Source organism: Castor canadensis, chromosome 5, assembly GCF_047511655.1.
Source record: "Castor canadensis chromosome 5, mCasCan1.hap1v2, whole genome shotgun sequence".
NCBI classification, from domain to species: Eukaryota; Metazoa; Chordata; class Mammalia; order Rodentia; family Castoridae; genus Castor; species Castor canadensis.
Window position 1 is genome coordinate 79,864,211 of NC_133390.1, and position 27,727 is coordinate 79,891,937.

The following is a 27,727-nucleotide window of genomic DNA, read 5'->3' on the forward strand; positions in this document are numbered from 1 at the left end:
CACAGTATTTCTCAGATCTAATTGACTTTAGGAATTCTTCTTTAGTAATATCTACAAACATTAGGGATCCTGGCATAGTTTAGAAATGCTGACCAAAGTTCTTTCAGAAAATGGAAGGTTTTGACTGCGTGAGGCACCCCAGCAATAGACCAAGCTTTGAGAAATTCTTGTAAATTTTCACACGGGATAATTTCATAGTAAGGGTCATGAATTCTTATTCAGAAAAAAGGTGAGAAATTCAAATCAATTTTCTAATTAGCTAAATCATTCCTATGGCAAGCTGATGGAGACTCAATGGCCTAATAACCAGCTAAAATGAGACATAAGACATGCTGGTGGATTTCAGTATGGTAATGCTATGCTCTGCTACTATAGCTAATTGGAGGTGATTATAAGTTCACTTTTTCTAGTATTTTAGATACTTTATTTTTTTTTTCATTTTTCTTTTATTATTCATATGTGCATACAAGGCTTGGTTCATTTCTCCCCCCTGCCCCCACCCCCTCCCTTACCACCCACTCCACCCCCTCCCGCTCCCCCCCCTCAATACCCAGCAGAAACTATTTTGCCCTTATCTCTAATTTTGTTGTAGAGAGAGTATAAGCAATAATAGGAAGGAACAAGGGGTTTTGCTGGTTGAGATAAGGATAGCTATACAGAGCTTTGACTCACATTGATTTCCTGTGCGTGTGTGTTACCTTCTAGGTTAATTCTTTTTGATCTAACCTTTTCTCTAGTTCCTGGTCCCCTTTTCCTATTGGCCTCAGTTGCTTTAAGGTATCTGCTTTAGTTTCTCTGCATTAAGGGCAACAAATGCTAGCTAGTTTTTTAGGTGTCTTACCTATCCTCACCCCTCCCTTGTGTGCTCTTGCTTTTATCATGTGCTCATAGTCCAATCCCCTTGTTGTGTTTGCCCTTGATCTAATGTCCACATATGAGGGAGAACATACGATTTTTGGTCTTTTGGGCCAGGCTAACCTCACTCAGAATGATGTTCTCCAATTCCATCCATTTACCAGCGAATGATAACATTTCGTTCTTCTTCATGGCTGCATAGAATTCCATTGTGTATAGATACCACATTTTCTTAATCCATTCGTCTGTGCTGGGGCATCTTGGCTGTTTCCATAACTTGGCTATTGTGAATAGTGCCGCAATAAACATGGATGTGCAGGTGCCTCTGGAGTAACAGTCTTTTGGGTATATCCCCAAGAGTGGTTAGATACTTTAAAACTGTTATCAAATCTAAGCTATTACAGAGAAAGAGTCAGAAAACAGAGAGAAGTCTTTATTCCTCCAGTTATGAAAGGAGTGAGTACACAAGAAGAGACAAAGCAAATAACCCTTTCAACTATGTGACCTTAATATATACTAGAAAAATTATAAATTAAAAGGCATTGTTATTTTTAGTTGTTTTGCTCTTTCTGACAAGGAGAAAAATGAGAAAATATGTGATTCATTAAGCTGACCTAAAATCCAATAGTTTTGTATGTAAATATTCTTTGCATCCCACTGAGGCATGAAAAACAGACTGGAATCCTGTTCTCTAAATCCACATGAAGAGATGCTTCCTACACAGCACAAATAAGGCTGTAAAAGTCTTAGGTAAGCTTTGGGTGCCATGAGGACACCTGTAAAGGCTGACTGATGAGAAGGACCAAAGCCATTCTCCCTAACAGCAAATCTTAATGCTATTTCCCTGATGCCCTTCATATGACACACTGGATCCTCCAGAATCTGGCACTAAACTCTTTCTTGTCCTTTTCTGAACCACTCTTCAAATAACCTAGACTTCTGCCACAGGTATACATACAGATGGTGCCATAATTCACCCCTGTGCCTTCTTTTCCCTTTAATTATCCCTTCTGTCTGGAATGTCCTTCATTCCCCTCTCCACATGTACAAATACTACCCATCCTTCAAGACCTATTTCCTAAAACAGTTCTTTCATGAAACCTCCCTGCTTCCTTCAATCAGTTATAGTTTTGCCCTTTCCCCTACAACTTACACCATGCTTCCCTTATAGTCCCTATAAAGTAATTGTCTATCTTGAGCTACAACTGAGTGTGCTGTCTTCTCTCCTGAGACTCTTGTAAGCAAGGTCTACTTCTTTCATTTTTGTCTCCCATGGCAGAGAATGAAGCCTGAGAGATAGAAAGTTCTCTGAACTATTGATTGAATGATTGCTGCCTTCTGAATAGAGTGACTCTATGGGCTGTTTCTCAGTTCAGGAAAATACTATAACTCTTGCAATGTTTTCTACACCTTTATTCTCTGAACATTCATTTTGTTCCCTAGATCATCTCCAGGGAGGTGTTTTCTCACTAAAATTGGTCAATTTGCACTCAATAGTACACCCTGGGACTGTCAACTGTCTTGTCAATATAAGCCTTGATTGTACTTTATAATACAGACATTTGCATTAGTCATGTGCATGGTGACACTGCACAAGAGAGTTACTCAATGAGCTCCTCCCCAAGTGTCCACACAGGGAACTCCTGGGATTAGACCCTTTATAGTACTTAATTTTGTTTCACACTGTCTAATTCAACACTATTGCAACTCATTATCTTTTGGCCAGGGTGAAATCCCAAGCATGCTGATGCTATGGAAAAATAAAGAGAGAATTCCTTTCATCCTAATGTGTATGGTCCCGTGGATAGCTCAGTTTCCAACCACCACTCCTCCAGAAGCTTTGAGAAGAAGCTCGATTAAGAAAGGAAAAGGAGGCTATACCAGAAATGCCTGGGTTCCTTCAGATTGCTCACAAATTCTGAACTCTGGAGTTTTTAAATCAGAAGCATAATTTTGGCGAAGATAGTAGGAGTGTATGATCAGTGATAAGAGGAAAGTGAGGAGTGGGGAGATAAGAAACCAAGTCAGGAGTGCATGTAGAAAAGAAAGAGCCCTGGGAAATTTAACACTGAGAACAATATCTGTTCATTCAACAAATATCTTCTGTATTCCTACTATATGCTAGGAACTGAACAGAAATAATTTGTGATTTGACAGATAACAAAGTGCTTCTTCTCATGTCTTATTTTCCTTAATAGTCATACAACTTATTCAGAAGGGAATATAATTTTCCTGTTTCACAGATGATGAAATTAGGAACAAAAAGGTGAAGTATCTAATTCAGGATATCACAGCAATCAAACATCTGAACTTCATTTTAAATAAGGTTTTCTGACTGCAACAGATTGTCTGCCCTGATTCTTTCACATCATTCTCCCCAGTGCCTATAAAGGAAGTGTTCAATACTGAGTTTGCTGTGTTTCACAAAACAATCCAAATGATCAATTAAGAAAGACAAAGATTCACTGGAGCAAAGGTCATGAAACATGCCAAGTCTACATTAGTAAATGACCAAATTATGACGAAAAAATATTTCACTAGGAAAGCTTTTCTTTATTACTTTAAAAGTAATGGAGTAGCACAAATGAGATGTTTCTGAGCAGCTCCACTGACTTAGATTATTTGTAATCAGTGTAGCATCACTTGCATAAATGGGTGCAGCACACTCAAAAGCTTTCAAGTTGTTTTCCCACTATTTTTCCAAGAAAACATCTTGGCCTTTCAAGTCCTAGAGAAACATAACTCTCTACTTATCACTCATAGGCAGGATATTGACGCTTCAAGGGCATTTTTTAATAGAAAGGTTAAAATGCTAATGATGGTGGTTGTCAAGGGCCAGGAGGAGGTAGAGGGAATGGGGAATTAGTGTATAAAGGGTACAGTTTCAACTGGGGAAGATGACAAAGATCTGGAAAGGGATGGTATTGACAGTTGCACAAGAGTGTAAGTGTACCTAATGCCTCAGAAGAGCAGAATTAGAAGTGGATAAAATGGTAAACTAGATAGATGATAGATGAAAGATAGATAGATAGACAGATGATAGACAGACTGATTGATTCACAATACAAATAAGAATTACAGAAATACTAATGAATTTTAGAAACAGATTCCACCATGGAGGCATATGATTCATTACACAAAGCCAAAGATAAAGCTCAGGTGAATCTCTGGTTTAAATCAAACTCAGAAAAAATAAGACTTTAATTCTGAACTGTGTTGATTAAGCATACTGAAAAATAATATACACCCTTTAAGGACAAATATGAGCTAAAAATATAAGGCTTATATTCTTCTTGTTGAAAATATGTGAAGAGATTCCACTCCTTATTTTCTTTTCCCCTACCTTTTTCTCAGAGCATTTACTTCAGAAAACTTGTAATTATTGAGTAGTTCTCCATTCTTTGAAATGTATAAACTCTTTTGAAAACTAGACAGGGCTTTTGTTAACTTTGTGACCTGGATATGCCTTTTTCTAAGATGGCCCTCTCTTAGAGAGAGATAGTGCCCCTATCTCTTACACACTGTAGGAGAACAGGAGCCTAACTTGGGTAGACATTCACTCCAAGTTCCAGAATTATCTCCTGTCTTAAAGCTAAGAGAAGTTTGTTTTTCCTGTGGATAAAGCCAATCCCTAACACAGTTGGTCATCCCAATTGCCAACTGTTAGGATAGACTATGTGTGAAATAATTGCTGGGAAGCTTTCTTACTTGAGAAAGTTATTGTTTATCTTGAAAACATAAGTAATCGGCTACTTGACTACATAAAAGAGTGAGATTTTCTTCTGTCTCTCCAGTCTTTTAGTGGATTGTCTATAATGTGCATCAAGTGTTTTCTTTCTCCTCTACTACTGTGGAGAGAATTTCTTGTTTGTGGTGGATTATTGTTTGTAACTTTATTTTCCCAGCACCTCTAAACCTATAACCTTTGTCATTTTCATCAAACATTTTAGGAGGAAAACCTAAAACACAGATACACATGAGAAAGACCAATTCCTATTATTACAAACTGGCAGGAAAACCAAGAGAAAGAGCAAAAAAAATTTCGGCAAGGAGGGGGAGGTACAAAGAAAAGACAAATTTTAAAAGAATGAGTATTGGTGCCTACAAAACAATACATGATTAATTATAATTATATATCCAGGACAGAAAAATCTTTTCTGTACATACAGGTTCATGACTCCCAAAAACAGAATTCAGTGCCTTTGAGGTTTCCAGCCTCAAGATGGCCCTCATACAAACATTCATCCACCAAAAACAAAAACAAAAAAAGACAAAAGGAAAGAAAAGGCTATAAGAGATCTAGGGAAGAAAGGAGGAAGGTAGAAGGGAGGAAGAAGGGTGGAGGAGAGAGAGAGAGAGGGAAAGAGAGAGAGACAGCGAGAATGTATATGAATGTAACGGTAATCAGAATTCAGCTAATCTATTCCCTCCCCCACTGCCCCACTGCCCAATAACTGGCAATAAGCTCCCTGACATTTCACTGTTTCTGCATATCCAATACCTCCTGGATCTCTCCAAACAAAAACTCTGTGATTCTCTTTTTTTTTTTACATAGTTATTCGTATTTACATATTCCATGTGAGTTTTTTTTTCCCACATGTACACATCTTTGAATGCCCACTCTGAGTTCCTCTGGAACTCCGATATGCTATCCATCATGCCACACAGCTGGTTTATAGGTACACATCTTATCTCTTCCATTTCAAACCTTAAAGGTTTAGAGGCAGAAAAAACGTTGTAAGGTTTTTTTTATATTAATTTTTGCATCTATTGCAATACCATATGCAGGCCATGGACCTAAAATTATCTTGTAAAAACTCAGGGAATAAAAGTAGAACGTATTCATACAATTTCACAATCTTAAAGAGCTAAAAGAAATGGCTTAACAGGCATCACATATTCAAAATTTTTTTCTTGATAGCACTGTGGTTTGAACTCAGAGCTCACAATTGCTAGGCAGACACTCTACCACTTGAGCCACTCTGCCAGCCCTTTATGTATGTTGGGTATTTTCGAGATAAGATCTCAGGAACTATTTGCCTGGGCTGGCCTGGAACCACAGATCTTCCTGATTCCCAGTATCTACAATTATAGTTATAAACCACTGGCAACTGACCAAAAAAAATTTGTTTTTAAAGACATGACAAATGTTATGTCTTCATTATATGTCAAATAATTATCTCTTTGATTGATTTACATTTTTTATAATCATATCACTTATGTTTACTTCATTATATCTTTTTTATTTTTATTCACTTTACTACATTTATTTTATTTTCTACATTTCTTAACTGTATTTGTTTATATTCTATTAATTGCACCCAGCAATTTTGTGAAGGATCAGGGACATTGCCAGAATTATACAATAGAATAACAAATAAAATTGCAAAATAAATATGCACAGTGAAGAGAAGGCAGAAGTTACAGACAATAAAAAAGACAGAGACCTTAGGAGGACAAATCCAAAGACAATCTTGAATGGGGGACACAAAAAGCCCTTTTGAAATCATGAAGCTTCTACTTTGTCCCTTTTTTTTTAAGCAAATTCAATCAATAAGAACAATATTATTCCCCTAAGATCATATGCACCAAAACCTGATTCTGTACCATATATGATCCAGGCTTCCAATTTCTGGAATAAAAACACAGACGCAAACCAACTAATAAAATCTTAATACAAAATAATTTCCCTGTGCTTTAGACACAATTCCATGGACAATAAATTTACCTGACCTAGGAACTCTAATCCCTTGTATCGTAGCTTTTCTCAAAGAAGTGAAAAGAAGAAACCGAGATCTGATAATGGAACGACCCTTTGTGCCCTCCTCATTTGAAGTGCAGCCTCTCTTTCAACAGGGCACACTTAAGGCCCCTTCTGTGCACAGAGCACTCCATTCTGCTTTGCAGAGGAAAGCTGAAAATACACTTTCTGATCAGAAGACAAGGCCTGTCATGATGCCGTGACACAAAAGCAACCAAGTGAAAGGAGACATTGGATATCTGCTCTAAGAAAGTGCTCCTCCATCAGTGAGGTACATAGGCTGATCTGACCCATGTGGGCAGAATGGAGATTTGAATTCACTAAGTCTAGGACAAGACTCAAGATTCTGCATCTGTAATCAACCCCCAGAGGCTGCCTTTGCTGCTACTCCCCGGACCATACATTAAGAAGCAACCGTGTGGCTGTGAAATGCTAAGTTAGGTTTAAAGCAGTATCAGAGAGAAGACCTCACTGCACACCTACACAGAAAGAGAGGCATTCAAACCCCACACCACCAAAAAAAGAAAGAAAAATAGAGAGAGAGAGGCAGGGGTAGCAGATGTGGGTCTGTGTGGGTAGGTAGGGACCAAAAAAGATCAGGCAGTGAAGAAGAAAGGAAGTCAGAGAAGCGAATGAATGCTATAAAGAGAGCAATGTTCTGAAAGCAAAAAAGTGAAGAGGGGTATTTACAGAAAAGCAAGAAATCTGACAACAGAGGTGTCATTTATAGAAGAAGAGGTAAAGGATTATGGAAAACAGACATGGAATGATATCCAGGGGAAAATGATGCAGCTCTTATCTGGATTTGACCCTTTTTTTGTCTGTGAGTAAAAGGAGCATCTGATCCCCTATAAATTCCAATGGTTAAAATGAATTACTCAGAATTGAAGATCCTTGAATTTAGATATGGCCTAGTTATTCATACTCCACATTTTGATGTTTATTACTATTATTACTATTATTGAGCATAATTGCCTCCCTGCTAATCACAGCCCATCATTAAATATGAATACTCTTTCTTCAAATGAGACCATTTAGGAAGAAAACAAAATATAACCTGTCCAAAGCTCTTTGCAATGTCTACCATTTAGCACACTAAAATCAAGCCATGATTCAATGGAATCACAAATCATTGTATTTATTCTCAAAACACAATCATTTCTGGAAATGTTTTAGAGTGTAATATTCCGAAAAATAAGGCCATAAGAATGCATAGGTTTTTGCATACCTGCCTACAGGTAAAAGCATAGAGTAGAGTCAATATAGTGGCAAGGATCCACAGAGTGCCTATGAAAATCCAGCAAATGCCAAACCATAGGGGGTAAGTTCACTGCCTCCCTTGCCACCATTACGAATAAGAAAAAGTAAAAGAGAAAATGTATCTAAAGTAAAGGCATCTAATATATCCTCTATCAGTGCTTATTTCTAGATCCATCCAAATCAGTAAAATCTCTAAATATGACATTATGGCTCTCTGTAATAGGTGATGAATCTTATTTAGTAAGAGGCTCCAGGTGAACTGCTTAAGTAAGTAAAGAAATATGAAAATCACACACACACACACACACACACACATGCAAAGTGAGAGAGAGAGAGAGATCATCTACAGAAACACAAATGATTAGAAATGCTACAAACTAAGTATTACATGATGTTAATGGTAGAATAGGTGCTTCTTTTACTTAACACCTTTCCCTATCAGTGCACGTAATTAATTTTATTCCTTTTAATGATTAGACATGATTGTATTGTCTAAGTATACAATGTCTTTAACCATTTCCGTATTGATGGCATTTTTATTATTTTCATATTTTTGTCATTTTTATCCTACACCAAGGTTTATGGTCATTTTCTTTTAGAATGAGAAAAGTCAACAGGATCCAAGAAGATCACAGTAAAAACCTGAAATGACCAATTAGCCAATAGCTTTCCAAATTTTTAGGAAAGTAAGAACCACAGAATCAAAAGCATAGCTGGTAATAATTACTATCCTGTGTCCATTAGCAAGTAAATGCCTACCCAACAGCTAGGCAAAGCAGAGATCTGAATGGCAATTAGGATGCATCAACTTAAAAAACTAAACAAAACAAACAAGAAAAACATGATCAACTTCACCTATGGCACAAAACCTCAAAAACTCATTGAAATGACTTTGTTTTCTAAGGTATTATGCCAAAATGAAGTAGTAAACTTGAATGTAAGGCAAACATTTTGTATAAGCAGGCATGATGGTGGCAGTGAGAAAGTCAAGCTATTAAAAAAAACATGAATATTTAAAACAAACAAAAAGTCAGAATATAGGCTCTCGATCCATTTAGTGCTGGAATCTTACTTATTCCAATAGATCGTGGAGACAGCATTAGGCACAGTGAAAGACATCCTATCAAAACAGTTACAAGACCCTGATGACAGGAGTCCTGAGGAAGACTTTCGGTCAACTGCTACACTGAACAGACAGAAAAGCAAAAGCACAAAGATACCCAGATTTAGCTAAGGTCAGTGAGTTGTTGGAAATCATTAGAGGAACTGTTACACGGGGATACATGAATTTTATGCTACTGTGTTTGTGCCTACTCCAGGATTGCAATATTGGTACTTAGGGACTGAAAGTAACTTTCTATAATGGTCTATGACCTAGAATGTACCCACTATTGAGTATTTTCAGAATGCTAAAGTTTTACCTTAAGAAATACCATGATTAGAAATGTAAACTGTGCTGGGGAATTAAGAATGAGTTATAAGGCATATTTTTTCCTGGAGAAGGGAGACCCACGAGAGAGAAAGTGACTCAGGACTAGTGCTACACAAATAATGCTCGACACTTATGATGGGGAAATTAAATCATATATATGCACAAAAAGAAAATCCCTTTATTAGCATGTTCTTTTGGCCATCAAATTCTATTGCTTAGAATCAGTCAATTTTGAGAATTTAGCCTAATTTCTTCTCTAAGTAGTAGCCATTGCTAAATAAACTGAAGAGTCAATGTATTTGAAAGCACATTGCTCAAGGAGGCAGGAGACTTGAGTTCAAGGCTCTCTGCAACTCTGGACAAGGGCCTTAAAGTTGTGCTTTAAAATAAATGAAATGAGTATCACGGTCTCTCAGTTTCCCAATGGCTATAATTCTCATTTTTATTCAGATCTCAACAAATAGAAATGAGACAAATAGAGGATTTCCACATACTCCTTGAAGTATACAACATAGCCTATGTCCTATATTTACAGGGAATGTTATTCCAATACAGGCTTTCTGAGATGTATTTAAAACAGTGCATTCATTTTCTCAAGTAACACCCTGTAATTTGCTGCTGTTCTTGCTTTTTTGTTTTTTTTTTTTAATTCTCTCACCCTTTATCTATCTATTTATCAAGATAACCTCTAGAAAACCAGAAAGGATTTCAGAAGTCAATAATGTCATTTGGGACACTATTTGAGAAATAGTTGCCAGGAAGGAGAGGTGACATTCATGATATTGATAACTTACTAGTGGAAATCTAAAAAGAAGACATCTTTTGATTCCCAGTTTGGGCCTTTTCCTGATAAAGCCATGCTGCATCCCAACTCTGTTACCTGTTCCCTAAAACTGACGCAGCATTTAGATCCAGGAAACGAGTCATGTCTAAACAGGCAAGGGTCCTGTCTGAAAAAAAACAGCTCCACAGGCCCAGGAGCAAAACACACGCTGCTAAAGAATCCGGAGTTGCAGCTCTCTTCCTATGACATTGTGAAGATTTATGGTGCACATGGGAAATCTTGGCCAAACTTCCTACAGACAGTGTTGGATCAGTTCCCCATGGAGTTCTTGCAGTTCCAAAATTTGTAACGTCTTTATTTCCTGGGGATATCTGGACAGACCAGAGTGAAGATATCTACAACTCTCTGAAGCTTCCCTATGAGGGGTAAAAGTTTGAGATAGCCAAACATGATAAATTTAAGCAAAGTATACTGAGCTAAAACATTCAGTTTGAAGCGAAAAACATGAACTTGGTTGTGAAGTTCCTGAATATCCTGAGGGGAAAAGAGCACCTTATTTAATTGAAAAACATCGTCCATTCTTAGTTGAAGCACTGACGGGTAGGACCCACTGCCAGTCTTTCTTTCTCATTATTCTTTCAAATTTAAGCAGTTAATCAGCTGCTGAATTCCCTTATCATTTTAACATTCCTTCTTTCAAAAGCCAATAAACTGTCTCAATTCTCACATTAAATCAAAGGATTATCATTTTTCAACAGCAGAGCTTTCAGATTAGTAACAAAATGATTTAAAAGAAAAAGAAAAAAAGGAAGAAAATGGAAAGGGGGGTACGGGTGCATACCTGATGTCCTGGCCTGCAAGCTGCTTTCCTTTGAAATGGCAAGAAGAAACCACTTTCAAAGACACTTTCTCATCCATTGCCAGCTGCAAAGGGAGTGTTTTTCAAGGGATGGTTGTCTGGTCTGACTTGAACTTGTTTCAGGGTGTGGCACCATTGCTTCAAGAGGTTTGCCCTGGGCAAGACTGCATTCATTACAAATTTAAAAAAAATCCAGAATTGGCAGCCAGTGGGAAGTTTTCCTACACGGATGTGGATATGCACTCCCACGTGCTCTGGTCACAGACACAACTGGGCTGGTAAGAGGGCCCGACGGAACTGTGCCAGGCCCAGACACAAGTCTTCCATTCTGACACGGAGTGCTGCCAAGTGGGAAGGAACCACATCCTTCCTCATCCTAAGTCCCCTTCTTAAATCGAGTAGTTGTTTGGAAGGGGGAAGTACGGGGGGTGGGGGGGGGAGGCAGCATCACTAGTTGGTGTTAATTGTAACAAGGAGAAACCTTTATTCCCAATATAAAGTTTCTAAGTGAATTCAAGACAGAATCTCAAGGCCGGAAAAACCCTTCAATGTCATTTTTATTCAAACTCCTTTTTCCAATATTCAAATCTCCCTGTAACACCCTTGCCAAGTGGATGTCTGGGTCTTCTTTAAATATCTCTAGTGATGGTGAACACATTACTATTCTAGTTTTCATATGGCCCTAACTATAATAAATGTGTCTGTATATGCATTTGGACTCTGATCCTCTATAATTTCAAAGTCCTTGTCCTAGCTGAAATTTCTAGAGTCATATTAGGCAAAGGGCCCCTTTTTCCATAGACACATCAGGACATTTAATCCAGGAGTCCCACTATTTGAAGGCAGAATTTTCTTATCTCCATAGTTATCACTTTAAAAAATGGGAAATGAGGACTTTTGAGAGACACCTGTTCCCTATCTCCTTCTCCAACCCTTAAGGTAAGAAAACATACTGAGGAAATGGAAATGTTGTTAAAGCAGGAACAACTGTCATCAATTGCTTAAGGCATTATACATGATGTTAGAGCCTAAAGGAAAGTTGAAAAAGTAGAAAAGGAAGCAATAAGAGGCCAGAAACTCAAGGGGCCAGAGGAGCTGGCTCAGTCCTAGATGAGTTTCCAGGGAATTATGAGATCAATCAGGGTAGCACTAAACACCTGTTACAAGATGCTCAGCTGTACATGTAAGGAAAGTGGATAGGGGCCTTGAGAACCAGGGCAAGCCTCAGCACAAAGCACCAGGCACAAGAGCTACATGGACATGGGCTCAAAACCTTCTCCATAGCTGTGGAAGCTACCTAACCAGGCAGAATCTCTTTCCTTACCAGTGGACAGCATTAGTAAGAGGCTTATGGGAAATAATTTCATAAGGCATCTGGCACATACTAAACCCTCACTATTGTTACTTATTATTTTTCTCTGATTATTCAAAGTTTAATCTTTGATTCTCCCCAAACATTTTTCTCTACACCCTGTAGTTAATATAAGGAAGTAGAAAACTCATGTAAATGGTGAGGAAAAAATTAAGGCCAATTCTCATGTGTGAGAACCAAACAAAGAAAAGAGAACATTGTACTGGAAAGTTCACTGTAATAGAACTTGGCAGGTCTGTTATAGAAAAGTTTTGCTGACTCTAAACATGACACATTGCTCAATGGCCTCATTGCAAAGAGAGATTTAGTCTTTGTGGACTTACCAATCTAGCATTCTGTGAGAATCATTATGCATACTCCACCCAATGACAGATGCAAAAGGTTGACTTCTCTATAAATCCTTCTGTTCCCCTAAGTCCATGCATCTATATCACTAACTACAAAATCCTAGGCTCCTCAAAAGTAAGAACCTAGGGTTTACACCTCGATTTTGATGCCCTAGGGGTCCCTGTAAGAGGAAAAAACACAGCATGGGTGCACTGAATGGAAGTTATAACATCTTCTGATTAATTGGTATTGGCTGTTGAAATATCAGGTGATACTGCATTGAGTGTTGAGTGTGTGTTTTAAGTAAGTCAAGACAAGTGAATGAGTTCAGCTGTTTCTTGACAAGTAGGATGCCAGAAAATATGTTTTTAAACATTCAGGAGGATGTGCTGACAAGAGCTGACTGGAAGATTAAGAGAATGATCTAATTCAAAGATGTGTAGACTTTGTAGGGATGTTAAGTTACCTGCTCAGGAATGTTTTTATAAAGGACACTTTCCTCTTTAGCTTGTATTTGATGGAAGGCAGTAAAAATACTGCAGGGGAGGTGAGGAAGCTGCAATGCCTGGATTAGCGGGAGGCTGATGTCCAGGTGAAGAGACTTTAAAGGCGATGAAATCCAAAAGCTATAGACACATTTAGAACATAGACACAGAATGACCAACAACATTTCTCAAGCAGATTATCAGGCAGTGGTACCCAACGTGAAATGGAAGGACAAGTGATTGAAAAGTGACCATTGAATATATAGAACTCCACTGGGCTCTTCTGAATCATCAAGAGCTAAGTGGTCACTTGATAGTCATCTCCACCTCTGGGCTTCAGTTTTCTCATCTATAATGAAGAACAAACTGACCTTACAGAGCTATTAACAAATCAATTAATATAGTGGACATGTGTTTGTAAGTTGTTGGGCACCTGAACATACATAAGGGAATACTCTTATTACCAGTTAGCCAAAAAGTCATAGTTTACTAAGTGAAATAAGTAATGATTTATCTTCACAGGATCTCTCAAAATGATACTAATATAGCTCATAAGCCAATTTCATATAAGTCAATGTTTTATATCTACTTCTCCTTGCTGTCCACAGAGTAGAGGCAAAGTCAGCTGATAATTTAAAGAATAGTTATCTGGGTATATGGTAAGGGCATTACAGTGGACTTTATTACCCATAGATAAAGATCACCTTAGCCTGCAATGTACCCTAGCATTTTTAATTCCCAGGATGATCTCTAACTACCATGATGACTCTGAATCACCAACCTTGGTAAGAATAGAAGAGAGTTCTTGGAATGCAAATTTCCCCTGTATTATAATATAATTCTCATTAATTGTCCCACCTGTTCCTTCTCTCCGCTCCAATGTTTTCACCCTCAATGCCAGATCTTTCTAAAACACAGATCTAATAATGCTCTTCCTTTGTTCGAGAATATCCAGTGCTTCTCTTCACCTTACAGGATAACAGGTTATTTAAGGTCCTCAACAATACAGCTTGGGCTTACATTTTAAAGTCTGGTCTTTAATGGTCCCTGTGTTTACAAACCACCTCCCAGTCAAACTGGGCTCTCCTTAAGGAAGACACTTGTTTCCCTTCTTCCCTTAGGGTTTTCTCTTTTTCTCTTTATCTGGAGTATCACTTGTGGTGTTTACTACGTTAACTTAATTTAGCTGAAGTTACATTTCCCACAATTCTCTATGCTCTATGGTATGCGTTAGGGCTGGTAATAGGTTAATTCATTCAGAGGGTCTGTCAGGTCTCCTATGTAATACTACAATTAATGTATATCATTATCGATTGCTGGCTCATTTCCTAGGTAGGAGCAGCAGCCACACTGTCCCTTCAACTTCTGCCAAGTGCCAGAGCACAGGAAGGTGTGAAGCTCCATGGCCCACTGAACAAGCTCCTTCTGCAGGCCACCCACATCGCTTCTCGGCCTTTTGGCTAAAATCAAGTGCAGGCCAACCACATACATCATCAGCATTAAATATGGTGCGAGACCACATGAGATGGGAGAGGGTTGGAATTTGTCATCATGGGTTCTAGACTACTCTCTTCTACTTCGTGTCCAGCTTTTCTTCCTGACTGTTGCATACCACAGGCAGAGGCAACAGCCTTCTTCTTCCCTTGTTCTTCTTCACGGCTCTTCTTAGTGAATTTTTTTCTCATCTCCCCATCTGTTTCCTTCCAGGCCTTTAATTGCCCACCTTCTCCACAGTTGTAGCTCTCTCTGATAAATATTGTATTCCACATCACTCATATCACTCATCCATTTCTTTTCTGTTCCCTTGATCAGACCCAAATTCACTCACCATATCTTCTGACCAACTTTTTGGTCCAAACCCACCCACACTTCAACACCCAATTCAAAATATTTTACATCTTTTTAAAAAAGACATTATATAATCTTACACTATTTCAAATATTAAATAAGCTTTAGTATCAACCCCTGTGTACATCTTATCTTTTATGACAAAGTATAAGCCTCTCATAGGCTTTTTATAATCTCTAAATCTCACCAGTGGCATTCCTACACAAGGGTCTCAGAAACTGCTATGAATTATCCCTACCACTACTCTCTTTTTACTAACAGGGGTGACTAAAAAACAGTGCTTACTATGTAAGACATCATCTCACTAGTATGAAGATTTTTTGAGCTACCACACCTTTCCATTCCCTTTGCTCATAGAAAAATCTCCTTGCTCAATGCCATTTACTCTCATCATAAACACAGTTCTAACAAACTTGTTGCCTAGCTTTCTAGTCTATAGTAAAGTAGAAAACACTCCTTCCATGAAAAATGTAGAGGAAAATACTAGAGAAAGATGAGCTGAAAGCAAGAACTAAAAGATAATGTGAGAGAGAAAAGATAGATAATTTATGAAAATCAGATTGCACAAATTTAAAAGTATACCAGTCTGTGAGCATTTGGTATATGGGAAAATGATCTCACCTCAATAAATTCCAAAGGAATTGCTATCTACTCCAAAAACCTGTCCAGAAGAGCCAAGATTAAGTAATGCCACATATTTTAGAATAATCTCTTTCTGAAACAGTTTTTAAAGCAAAAAATTTAAAAGAAAAATCTATATTAAAATTTCACCATCTTTAATTATCTCACAGGGGCCCCCATTCTCAGAGAAAAAAATCAGTGGGATATTTATTTTCTTATGTGTTCATTCAAAATTTGTATGAGTGACAACTATATATTGGGCACCATTTCGTGTGTGTGTGTGTGTGTGTGTGTGTGTATGCACACACATTTCCTCAAGGGAAATCATACAACTGTGAGGTTCATCAACACACCTGAGCTTTACTTGGGAGATGCGAAACGATGAAAGACTTGCCATTGGAATCATCCTATGACAACAAAAGTCATTGTAAATGCAGTAACTTGAATGCATCTCCCAAATTTAGTGTGTTAGAAACTTATCCCCAGTGCAACAGTGTTGCGAGGTGGGGCATTTAAGAGGCGTTTAGATCATGAAGGTTCTACCTCCTGAATGGATGAAAGTCATTATGGTGGGAGTAGATTAGTGTTCCAGAGAGTGGTTCCCTTTTATCTTGATTGTGTGTTTGTGCTTTCATGTTTTCCCACCTTCTGTCTTGGACTGATGCAACAAGGTGGCATTGCCTGATTTGATCCACTTAACCTTGGACTTCCCAGCCTCCAAAACTTGAAGAAATAAGTCTCAAATATTCTGTTATAATAGCACAAAATAAACAAAAGCAATAAATAAGTACCACATTGGTCTTGCAAAGAAGAAAATAAATGCAACCAACTAAATAAGACTACTCATTGTCACTAACTTCTTATAGAGGAAAACAAACTGTCAAGTAAAATAAAACTTCATGCCTTCCCAATATAACTTTGTCTCCTTCCTCTGCCAAACATTTCTTCACTGTAAGGGAGTCCTTGGAGGCTCCAAAGGTGCGGCAACCTTGCACATTTTGTTTTTGAAGAAAAATGTGGTCAAACTGAAGAAATATTTGATTTTATAATCATAGCTCCCAGTGTACACATGGAGGGAACAGTGGCACTTTTTATATATTTAACTGTAAATTAGGTTTACAAGTAAAATTTAAAATTTGCATAGGCTTACAGTAATGAAGGAAAGAAGTAATTAAAATAAAACACTCAGCACAGCTCCTGGCACACAAGAAACTCTGGATCAATATTATGCCCTAAGCTTCCAGAAAGCTCTGTGAAATTAGCATCCTTAAGTGTTATCTGGGGCAAAATGTTCATTTAAGGGGTGTTTTTCCCTCAACCAGGACACTCTGGGGCCACCAATGGAATACAAAATAACTTTCCAACAAGGTAGACTGAGTCTGGGGAGGAGGATCTGCAGGATTGGAAGCTCTGTCTGCAGGTTTGTCAGATGTTTGGAGGAGAGAGACAGAGCAGGCTTACAGCACCTTTTACTCCCATGTGGTTCCCCAGGACTGACTGTTCTTCCTCAAAAGAGAGCCTTTTAGAATCCACACTGCAGGCCTGACCATGGGCAGCATGCCAGAATGGGCCCTGGGACAAAATTAACATCACTGATTGTGATTGGATCTCTGGCTTTGATTTTTCAAAGGGGAGTTATTGAAACAGGCATAACCAAAAAAACTGTGTGTATAAGTATAAGCATGTTTGGGAAGTTTATTTTAATTAAAAAAAGTATTAAAAACAGCACAAATGGACTAAGCACTAATTATGTTCCAGGCAGTATGCTAAGTACTTTATATGCATATTTTATTTAATCTTCACAACAGCCAGATCTTTCTGCCAAGAACACAGATAAGGAAACAGGTGTAGAGATGTTAAGTAATTTAACCATATCCCAGAGTTGGTAAGTAGCATTCACCTGCCCATGCTTTTACCACTAAATGCTAATGAATACAGCCTGGAAGAGTAGGTCACATATTCTCTTGCTGAATCAATATACCGATTGAACTACTCTTTCAGCTAAAACACAATGAAGTAAGTTAGACCAACAGAAATGAATAAATGCAAACTTACAGTCAAAGTGAAGAATGGTATAATGGTTAGAGTTGCTCAAGTTCAAAAACACTACCACTGGCCAGTTCTGTGACATCAGGCCTCAGTTTCCTATTCCATAAAATAGTGACTACAACTGTATCTCCCTCATAGGCCTATTTTTATGCTCCAAAAGCTAATATTTATAAAGCACTTGAAATAGTGCATGGCACAAGTTGTCAATATTTTTAACTCATATTAAGAGGCACGTATGAGACTATATGTACATGGACCAGTAAAGACTTCATGGAAAAAACAGCCTGTAAGCGACTTCTTGAAGACTTAGATGCCATTAAATGTGTAGAGCTAGGATGAAGAAATTGATCCTATACGTAATTAAATTTGCTCACTCTTCAGTGCAGAAGATTTCAGAAAGTGGTAGCTGAAGTTTAAGGAAATAACTCTAGAGCAATGTTTTAGGGGACTGATTACATAAAACACCTACACAAGAACTGTGAAATTTCCAGCTGAATTGAATTGAGCAACAGTGTATAATACATTTCCTTCCATTAATTCATGCATTTGGAAGTAAGACTAGTTTCATTTGAGAAAAACCAAAGGAATCTGGTTTTGCCTACTTTATCAATTTTTTTCTTTGAGACATTCTAATGGGAACAAGAGGCTATGAATGACACATCAATGAAAGTAAATTGTCTTTCTTATCTGTTCATAGCAGCTTATATGACATCAAAGCAGTTTATCTTCTCATCTTATGAATAAGTTCCTCCATTTTCCTTCATTCTCTGTTCAAGGCTTCAAATATGCTAAATGTGGTTGCCATCCCAGTTCTTTCCTTTCAGAGACATTGTGCTGCACTTTACCTAAAACCCAGACTCCTTCTCATGGACTGGAAGGGTAATCTGATCTCTCTCTTGTCAATCCTAGGACCTTATTTTCAGCCATCTGTCCCTCTAACCCACCCCTTGCCACCTCACCATGACCTCAGCCTATCCTGACTCCTTTGCAGGCCTTTTCCTTCATTCAAATGTCATCTTCTCAGAGACAACCTTCTCTGATTACCTTATGTAAAATTGTTGCTCATCTCTCATCTGTATTCTTCCAATTTCAGCCTTTTATTTCTTAATCTAAACATCACTTATTTTTCTTCTTTTTACTTATGAAGCAAGAGAGAGAGAGAGAGAATCTTTTTTCTTTTCACTTTTACTCCAAAACTGTAACTATAGCATCCAAGTAACAAGGGATCACTTCAGCACATCACCTCAGTACCACTGCTTCCCAAGGTAGTTTGAGACAACTCAAAAATAGATATTTATATTTATTCACATGCACACACACATATGTAACATACATTTACATAAATTATCATTCAAATATTTTAATTATCTATCATCTCTCTATATATATGTATACACATGTACAAATACACCTACATAAGCATTTGTGTATGCATTATAAAAGTATTTATGTGTGTGTATGTATATACATCAAATTTTATTTCAGTATTACATAATTAATTTCCCTATCCAACTCCATCATTTCTTTCTAGTTCTTTGGAACAAATAATCATACTGACATCTACCCATACACTTATTTATTCATCACTGATTCAGGGTTGGATACCTTCTGTTTGCTAGGCACTATTCTATACACCTGGACACAGCATTAAACAAATGTCCCTGACATATGCGTTTTATACTTTAGTGGGGGTGAAATAAAAAATAAACAATAGACTAAATAAGGTGATTAAGTAATATATAGAAGCTCTGTTTCTCCTTTTATCCACCCACCTAGGAAATAAATAGGACATGTTCATTACCATTTTACCAGTAGGAGAACTAAGTGTGGACAGGATAAGCAGCAGTAACTAGGAGTCAAATCCAATCCTGAATTCAAAGTCAACCAACTTTTCTTCACCTATTACATCCATCCACTCCTCTGTCCCCATCAGTTTCACTCTGCAATTAGAAAGTGGTAGTCAAGGGCTGACAGATGGCTCAAGCGATCTTCTTTTCAAGTGTGAGGCCCTGAGTTCAAACCCCAGTGCCATAAAAAAAAAAAAAAAAAAACAGAAAACACAAGTCAGATCTTCCGGAAAAGTGCTATTTAATGTGTATTACCAGTCTCAATACTCTTATCATTTCTACAAATTGAAAGAAATCCTGTATTTTAATGGGAGCCATGCTTCTTCTATGGCCATTAAAAGCTCAAAGAAAGAAAGCAGAAAATGTGCACTCATACTGCTAAAATAAAAATGAAATCCAAAGATTTTTATCCTTTTATTTCTTTGTAGAAGGTTATGAGGATTAATGATAATACAGAACTGGCTTTATATTCAAAAAAGCTCTATTTTAATTTCCAAAACCATAAATGTATGTGAGCCTAATCCAGTTGACTATTTTCTCTTCCTAGTCCCTATCCAGATTCCAGAGAGGAGCAGGGTCTTAAGATTAGAGGCTATGGCAGAATTGCATCCCTAAGGACACAGAGATGTCTTTATGGATTCAACTTCATGCAGTGACATGGTGCTCACTGAGGCCAGGGAGCTGCTAGTGTCTATGACTTATGATGTTCCACATGCCATGACAGGCAGACCCTTTGGTGGAGAGAGTGAAGTTCTGCCCTTAGCCTTGCATGAGTCCTCCAAAGCCATTACTCTGCAGGCAAAGATTCCCAACAACTACCTTATAAAGCATACTGTCCACATTCTCACCTAAGTTGTAAAAGCCAGGAGGCCTAGAGAAAAAAAACAACTAATCAGTACCAGGACTGGTGAGCTGAATGATCTTGGGTCCTACAGTCTTAGCGATAGAAAGCCACAGTCCAAGTCTCAGCTCTACTGTTTTCTGCAGACATGACCTTAGCAAAATATTTAGTATCTTCAGACTCAGGATGAAAAAAATTGACATCTGTCCTGACAACCTCAAGGTTATTATTTTTAAAAAGTGTTAGTTTTACATGCATTTGCATAAGTGTATATAATAACAAATAAGCAACTGGAAATTTTGAAGGTTTTGGGTTCCATATAAATAAACCCTTATTATTTGAACCTAGAGTGCCTTTATTTTCTGATCCAGCATCCATTTGAATATTCAAAGGAATCATTATCATTGCTGCTAATCATAATAAAAGTTAAAATCCTATGCACCAGGTTCTTAACAAATGTCATAGCATATGATTGACACCTACCAAAAGCATGACAAAGTGGGATATATTATCCCCATCTTGCATATGAGGAAAATGAGGCAGAAATAGACCAAATCACTTATCCAAAGTCAATCCTGTGGAGGTCAGTCCAATATCACAGCCAACTATATTGCACAGTCACAATTTTAAGTCACCATAGCACTAACTGAACTGAAACTGGCTAAAGGAAATGTGCTATCAATGAAAACAGTATTTTTGGAAGTCAAAACTTATAAAATGACCAGTTCTATATTCTATTGTCATTAGGGTTGATTGGGAGAGGACACTAGTGTAATCATAGTGTAATCATAAGGACTATGTGCCAGACAGGTAGAAACCATAGGCATCAGCTGGCCATAAACTAGACACAAAAGGTTACTGTTCTTTGTCCAACCAATGTCAGTTACAGCAAATAATAGCTACACTGATGTGAATTCTTCACTACTTTTAAAACTCTTGGGATTGAAGTTCATTGCAGCTACCCACTTCCATGGAAACTTCCTACTTTCTCTCAGGTAATTTAATTGTGACACTTGACACTGGCCTTTCTGTCAGTATATGCAAGCATATATTCAGTGGCATCCTTTACTGTTTTCCTATCAGTGAGCCAGTGTCCAATCTTCTTAGTCTGCAACCCTTATCATTTGCCTGATATTGTGACCACAAAATTAAAGGAAATTAAAATTATCTTACTTGTCTATAGAAGCAACCTTTAAGATAATTAATGCTATGATAGAGTAGGAACAACTAGAAAGCTAATTCCAGGCCTACCTGCCCAAGTATAAATACATCATCCATTCAATTCTAGTTCTTTGTATGTATAAGGCACTGTACTAGGCACGTAAACCATACTCTTAGTTACTTTGGTGTTAATCAGGGACATGAACAAAATTATTGGCCCAACATAAAAAAAATCTAAATAGAAGACTTTATAGGCATTTGAAGGGGTTTCATGACCTGGGTAGAATCAAGAAAGGATTTGAGCATCATGTTTAGAATAATACAAGAGTTAGCAACTGAAGTAGCATGGTAAGGACACATGACATGTACACATCTAGTTATATAAGTCCTCAGATTCTATAGTGTGGTGTCCAATAAATATGGTATAGTAATCCAAAAGGGTTTGCACACCAACACACACAAGTTCTAATCTTTACTAACTAAATGACCTTAAGCAAGTCTGGATGAGGTCTTCCCTCATCTGGAAAAGGCAGACAATAATCTATATCTGAGAGTTATTTTTCTGCTTAAATGAAATGACAAGACTGCATGCATCAATGAATGCTGATTTCCATTGACCTCCTCTGTTTGGCTGAAACATATATCTCCTGGCTATAAAAGAACAAAGGTATTTTCTTTTTAGTTTCCTCTCCCCATTTTAGCCTTGACTTTTGCAAAGAGATGTGATTACAGAATTTCAGAGTTGAAAGGAATCTTAAAGAAAAGTACATAGTATACTATAGAATAACCTTAGAGATCATCTAGTTCAGCTCTCTCACAGTTTAGGTGCCCAAATAGAAACACTTCTCAGACATGGACAAAGTAATTCCAGAGTTAGAATGTCAGGATATGGAAGGGATGTATCAAAGGCCTTAGTCTAGTCCTCAGCCCTAATCCAGAGGCAGGACAATTTAAGGTTCTTCCTAGCTCTCAAATGAAATGCCTCAACAACTCTCAACATCATTACTTGCTTTGTGCTATGTGACACAGGTCTTGCTATTTAACTTTTATGATCATTAATTTCCTCAAAAACTAAGGATTATTGCAAGGATTAAATTATGATCATTAATTTCCTCAAATACTAAGGATTATTGCAAGGACTAAATGAGATGACAAATTTAAATGCTCAGCATAAACCATGATGAAGGCTGGGCATGGAGGCTCATACCTGCAGAAGGATAGTGGTACAAGGCCAATCTGGGTCAAAAGTTAGCAGGAATTTATCTCAACAAACAAACCAGGCATGGTGGCTCATGCCTGTAAATCCCAGCTACTTGGGAGTCATATGTAGTAGGATAACAATCCAAGGCTTTTGAGGGGTGGGAATGAAAACCCTATCGAAAAGTAACTAAAGAGGGACGGCAGAGGGCCTCAAGTGGTAAGAACGACTGCTTATCAAGCATGAGGCCCTGAGTTCAAACCCCAGCACCACCAAAAAAAAAAACTAAAGGAAAAAAGGGGAGAAGGCTGAGAGCATGGCTCAAATAATAAAGTTCTAGCCTAGCAACATAAGGCCCTAAATTCAAGCCCCAGCATACTGCAAGAAAGTAAATGAATAAGAAAATTTTAAAAATAATAATTAAACCATGATGGAGTTTTTAAATTTTGAAAATTACAATTTATCAGACAAATAAATTGAAGGAATAGTTGGCAGAAGAAAGAATTAGTATTTATTGTATGTCTCCTGTGACAAAGGTGCTGAGATGGGAACTGAGGCTTCTAAGCTGATGTTAGCATCTCTGTTTCCTGTTGCACAGTGTGAGGATTTTCCCTTAAAAAGCTTGCATCAGGTGCCTGCCTGCTCTAGAACTCACACCACCAGCATCATGCAGCTCAAATAAAGTCAGACTAGAAGCTGGTCACCTGACCATTCCACCAGCATAAACCACAGAGCCTACATTTTTAAAAAAATGAGTGGCTAATTTGAATTTATCCCCCAAAATATCAGACACCAAATGTCCTGTAACCTCCTTGTCTTTGTTGTCTTTTTTTTTTTCCTACAGAACAATTTCCAAAATGGGCAAAGAGCACAGTAGGTGGCTCTCTTTAATATTTCACCAGCAAGGCAACAATGACTCACCAGATCCTACATCTGTGTCACCAGCAAAAGACTGATGAAATTGAGCAACAAATGAACTGTGTGCATGTTATAGATAACCTTTTTTTTTTCCTTTCCTTCTGATTTCTTTCACCTCTGATTTCGTCCAGCCACCTTCCACTTTCCTAACTACACCAGGTGAGAAGATGCTAAATGCCCACCTTTTAGCCAAAGCAAACATATGCTCCCAAGTGCCAAAAGCAAGCGGGGAAAGTACTGCTATTTGCAAGCCTGTCTGCTAGCTACAAAGGAGAAGAACCTGATGGCTGGTCTGGGCAGAGTCTCCATGGATAAAGGGCCTCTGCCTACATCAGAAATAGATCTGTTTTTATAGAAGCCTGCAACTTTAGCTTCCACTGGAGGACTGAAACTCCAGACCAGGGTTAGCACCCATGGCAAGCAGTGATTTCTTTTCCTCCAAATGTTGCCTTGGCATCCTGTGCTCTCGATCCAACTCTTTATCAGGGAACTGGTAAAAGAGTTGAATAATGTTTGGAACCCTCATAGCATTTATTCCTTGATCTTTGTATCAGCCTCTGAGCTATTACCAGAAAGTAGAGGGGGAAAAAACACTCAAAACCTGACATCATCCTAAACTTTTTGTCTTCTTAGTACTCTTCCTCCTGGAACTGTGTATCATTTCGAACATGTGAAAATAAGAAGGTTGCCTTAAAGATCATCATTTAAACTCTCTGTCCTGAGTCAGCTCCACAAAACTCTACAGTCATGATGAAGAACTGTTCTCCTAGCAAAGAAATATCCACTTTGTGACCTGAAATCACCAGCCAAATAACGTTAATCTAACAACTGAAATAAACTGTTCGAGGTCTCATAGGAGAGGTGGCACGGTGTGACTAGAAAGTCCTGAATCAGAGGTCAAAAGGTATGAACTATACTCCAAGAGCTGTGGTTTACCAACCCTGTCAACTTCTCATTTCTCTGAGTCTCACTCTAGTTTTCTTTTCAATGAATCAAGACTAGCTAAGAAGAGGTATCATTTAATGAGCACCTGGTCACTACTTGTACTTGACATTAGTTAATTGAATTTAATCCTGGCACAAATCCTTAGGGGAAGCATTTTTAATCCACTTTAGAACTAGATAAAACAGAGACTCTAAATGGTGAAATCACTTGCTGATTATCACCCACCTACTTACTGAATTGGAATTGGAAATCAAATAGATTTTGCCACAAACCATGGGCTCCTTTCACTATTAATATGCCTGCCATGTCCTTCTCAAGGGCTATTGCTAGCAACAAGGAAGATAATATATGTCTGTTACTCTTTGGAAAATTTAAGTTTTATATATGGTTTTGGTAGCAACAAATAATATAAGGAGGGTAAAACTGGGCATCTTTTTTTCAAAGAACCAGAGCCAAGTGGGATTAGCTTTCAATCTCCCTCCCATCCCTGTGCTCTGACCTTATTTTGAACATTTTCCCTTTCCCCACAAGTCCCTGGTCTCTCAGGCACAGGATGAGATATATCCTAGCCAGCTCATCACAATGAACAAGCTGAGGGACATAAGTGATCCCATCCTCTGCAAACCTCGGTGTGGGAGGCACCTAAGTGGACACCACCAGACTCTTACCTTCCGTCAAGATGCATGACGCCCCTTCTCAGCACTCATCAGTACTGAATGTAAATGCTATGGACTATGAAGGAGGTAGTGATGTATAAATGCTAAACATTCAATTCAGGGACTCACAGCATATCCCATAGGTAGTAATAAGTAACTGTCTGAATCAAAAATAAATAAATAAAATCAGTTGTCATGAACAGGGTACAGATGTCTGAACTAAGCTATTTAATTTTAAAATACAAATAAACAGGAAGATCAGTGTGGGCATACTTGTGTGTTTGTGTTTAAATAAAGCAAGTTAGTGTCCAGAAGGGACTAAATTTAGCAGCAGCCCTGAACAATCCAAGAGAAATACATGAGAATTCTGTTGCTTTCTACATTAGCTAAAAAATATGAAGTTGCTGGACTGACCCAAAACAGCAGGAATACAAGACTATCACAGTCTGTATCATAGACTTTGACTTGTATGTCAAAAGTCTTTTAACTTCTTCCTCTTGTCTTTTTTATCCCTCATCAAATTCAAGACCCTCTTGGTCAGTAAAGGACACTTCCATCAGGGCAGTTCACAGGCCTAAGGCTTGACCTAAAAGCCAATAGCAAATTCACATCATAAAAAAAAGCACCAATTTTATTTTCCAAGGCAAGCATTCATAATCCAAGTCACAGGTGGACAACATTCAGAAAACACTATAAAAGAAGTGTTAAAACTTTAAAAAAGAAAGCATCACCACATTTTCAGATTTAAAAAAGAAGTCACTCCAACATAGTAGGAAATCACCTTTCTCAAAACCCAATGTCTCCAGGGTTCCTAAGAACAGTATTTACAACAGTTGCCATCAATTTTGAACTGTAGTGCCACTACAGGCACTACGCTAAACAAGTAACTTGCCTTATCCTATTTTATCCTTCCAACTGCCTTAAATGCTCACTGTGAACATTTTAATCTCCATTTTGCTGAAGAAAACAATATTAGAAAGGTAAACTAACTGGCCCGAGATTACACAGCTAACTCATGGGAGGGATGAAAAACAGGTGAGTCTTCCTTTTTTCAGCTGGGAAATCTGCACAGCAGAGCAGCAAAATGCTTCCCACAGCGCCCGCCCTGGTTCACAATTTCACAACCAGGCGGTGGAGGGAAAACAGGTTGGGGACTGGTTCTTAAAGGAAACAGCAGAAGTTCGCATATATGTTTTTAATTTCTCTTTAACTCATCTTCCTTGTTCCCTCCCAATACTTAAAGGCGAAAACGGGCTGTGTGGCTCCATGAAGTCAGCTCTTCCGAAGAAATGATGCCTCCCAAGACCAACAGCTTCGCTCCCTAAGGCTCGGGATAAAAATTGAGTACCATAGGAGGTCACCAGCAACCGGGTGTCCTAACCTCTCCCTCAACTCCGCCAGAAGCCTGTTGGACACCCTGGGCATGCTGAGCAGGAGCATCTTTCCGAGAAAGCAGGTCAGGAAAGGAGCAAGCGAGGCTGCTGGCAGCCTTTTTCCAGGCTGTCTTAGCTGGGGTTGTGAGCGACGTGATACCGGGTGGGCAAGCTGGGACACACTACCTCCTATCCTCACCGCTTACAGCTGAGCTCAGGCGCCGGGAGCCCAGACTCATCCTTTTAAGGGCTGAGAATCGGCACAGTAGCGCGCAGCCGTCCCACGACTGTGTTACTTAATCCCAGCAAATCTTGATTGCTGGGTTCGAATCCCGGTCACCGCACCAACTAGCAGCGTGATCTATCTTGGCCACTGCTTCGCCATGTGTCTCAGGTTCCCCTTCTGTGAAACGGGAGGGTAGAGGGAGCTAATCTCTGACAATCCATCTACCCTGACTTTCTGCCGAGGGGTGATTCCTCCGAGCCCTGACTGCAGCGAGAGACTCACCTTTCCTGGGAAGCTGAGCCGGTGCAGCAAAAGCAGCGAGATGTGAGCAGGGTGGCCTGCCACTGCTTCTTTCCGCACTGACCAAAGCGGAGCCCTCGGGACCCCGATCCCAGCAGCCTTTCCCAATGAACCTCTTACTTTCCACCGCACTTTCTTTTTCCCCCTTCGGGGCTCCTCCCCCTGCGCTGCGCGATTGGCCGCGGTACGGCGGATCAGGCTCCACCCGCTGCCTTGGCTGGAGATCCACCCGCGCTCTGCGCTTCCCAAGGCTGAGGCCCCGGGGCGGCACGGCGGGCAGTCCCGCCCGCTACGAGGAGGAGCCGCTCCGGGCCCGCCCGCGGGCGGATGCGAGGCTGCGCTGCGCTCCTTCCTTGGGCGCCCTGCCACCGCCTGCGCTGGTGCGTTCGGGCGCGCGAGGGGAACAACACTTCTGGTCCTGCAGCTCAGCGTGGCACGCTGCCAGGCGCTCCGGGAAGATACGCCCCTCCCGCCTCCCTGCTTACACACAGCACACAAACGCTCTTTGCAAGATCATGTTCTCGCAGCTGAGGTCCATGCCACCCTCCCTTTTCTTCCCGTCTCCTTGTATTTACCATGCTGCAAAGCCAGCCGTGAGTCAATTTAGGG

General features: G+C 39.0%; 1 protein-coding gene across 6 annotated transcripts in view; it reads right to left on the reverse strand.

Annotated features, from left to right (window-relative positions):
- The window catches only part of Il1rap (interleukin 1 receptor accessory protein), a 133,482-nt gene extending 106,118 nt beyond the window's left edge, over positions 1–27,364 (reverse strand). Inside the window, exon 1 of one of the 6 annotated variants that reach the window (XM_074073526.1) lies at positions 27,101–27,363. The gene's annotated coding sequence lies outside the window, so the exon portion shown is untranslated. Of the gene's footprint in view, positions 1–27,100 lie in introns of all 6 variants that reach the window. The other 5 variants (XM_074073529.1, XM_074073530.1, XM_074073525.1 and 2 more) reach the window with 5 other exon arrangements.
- Between the last annotated feature and the right edge of the window lie 363 nt (positions 27,365–27,727).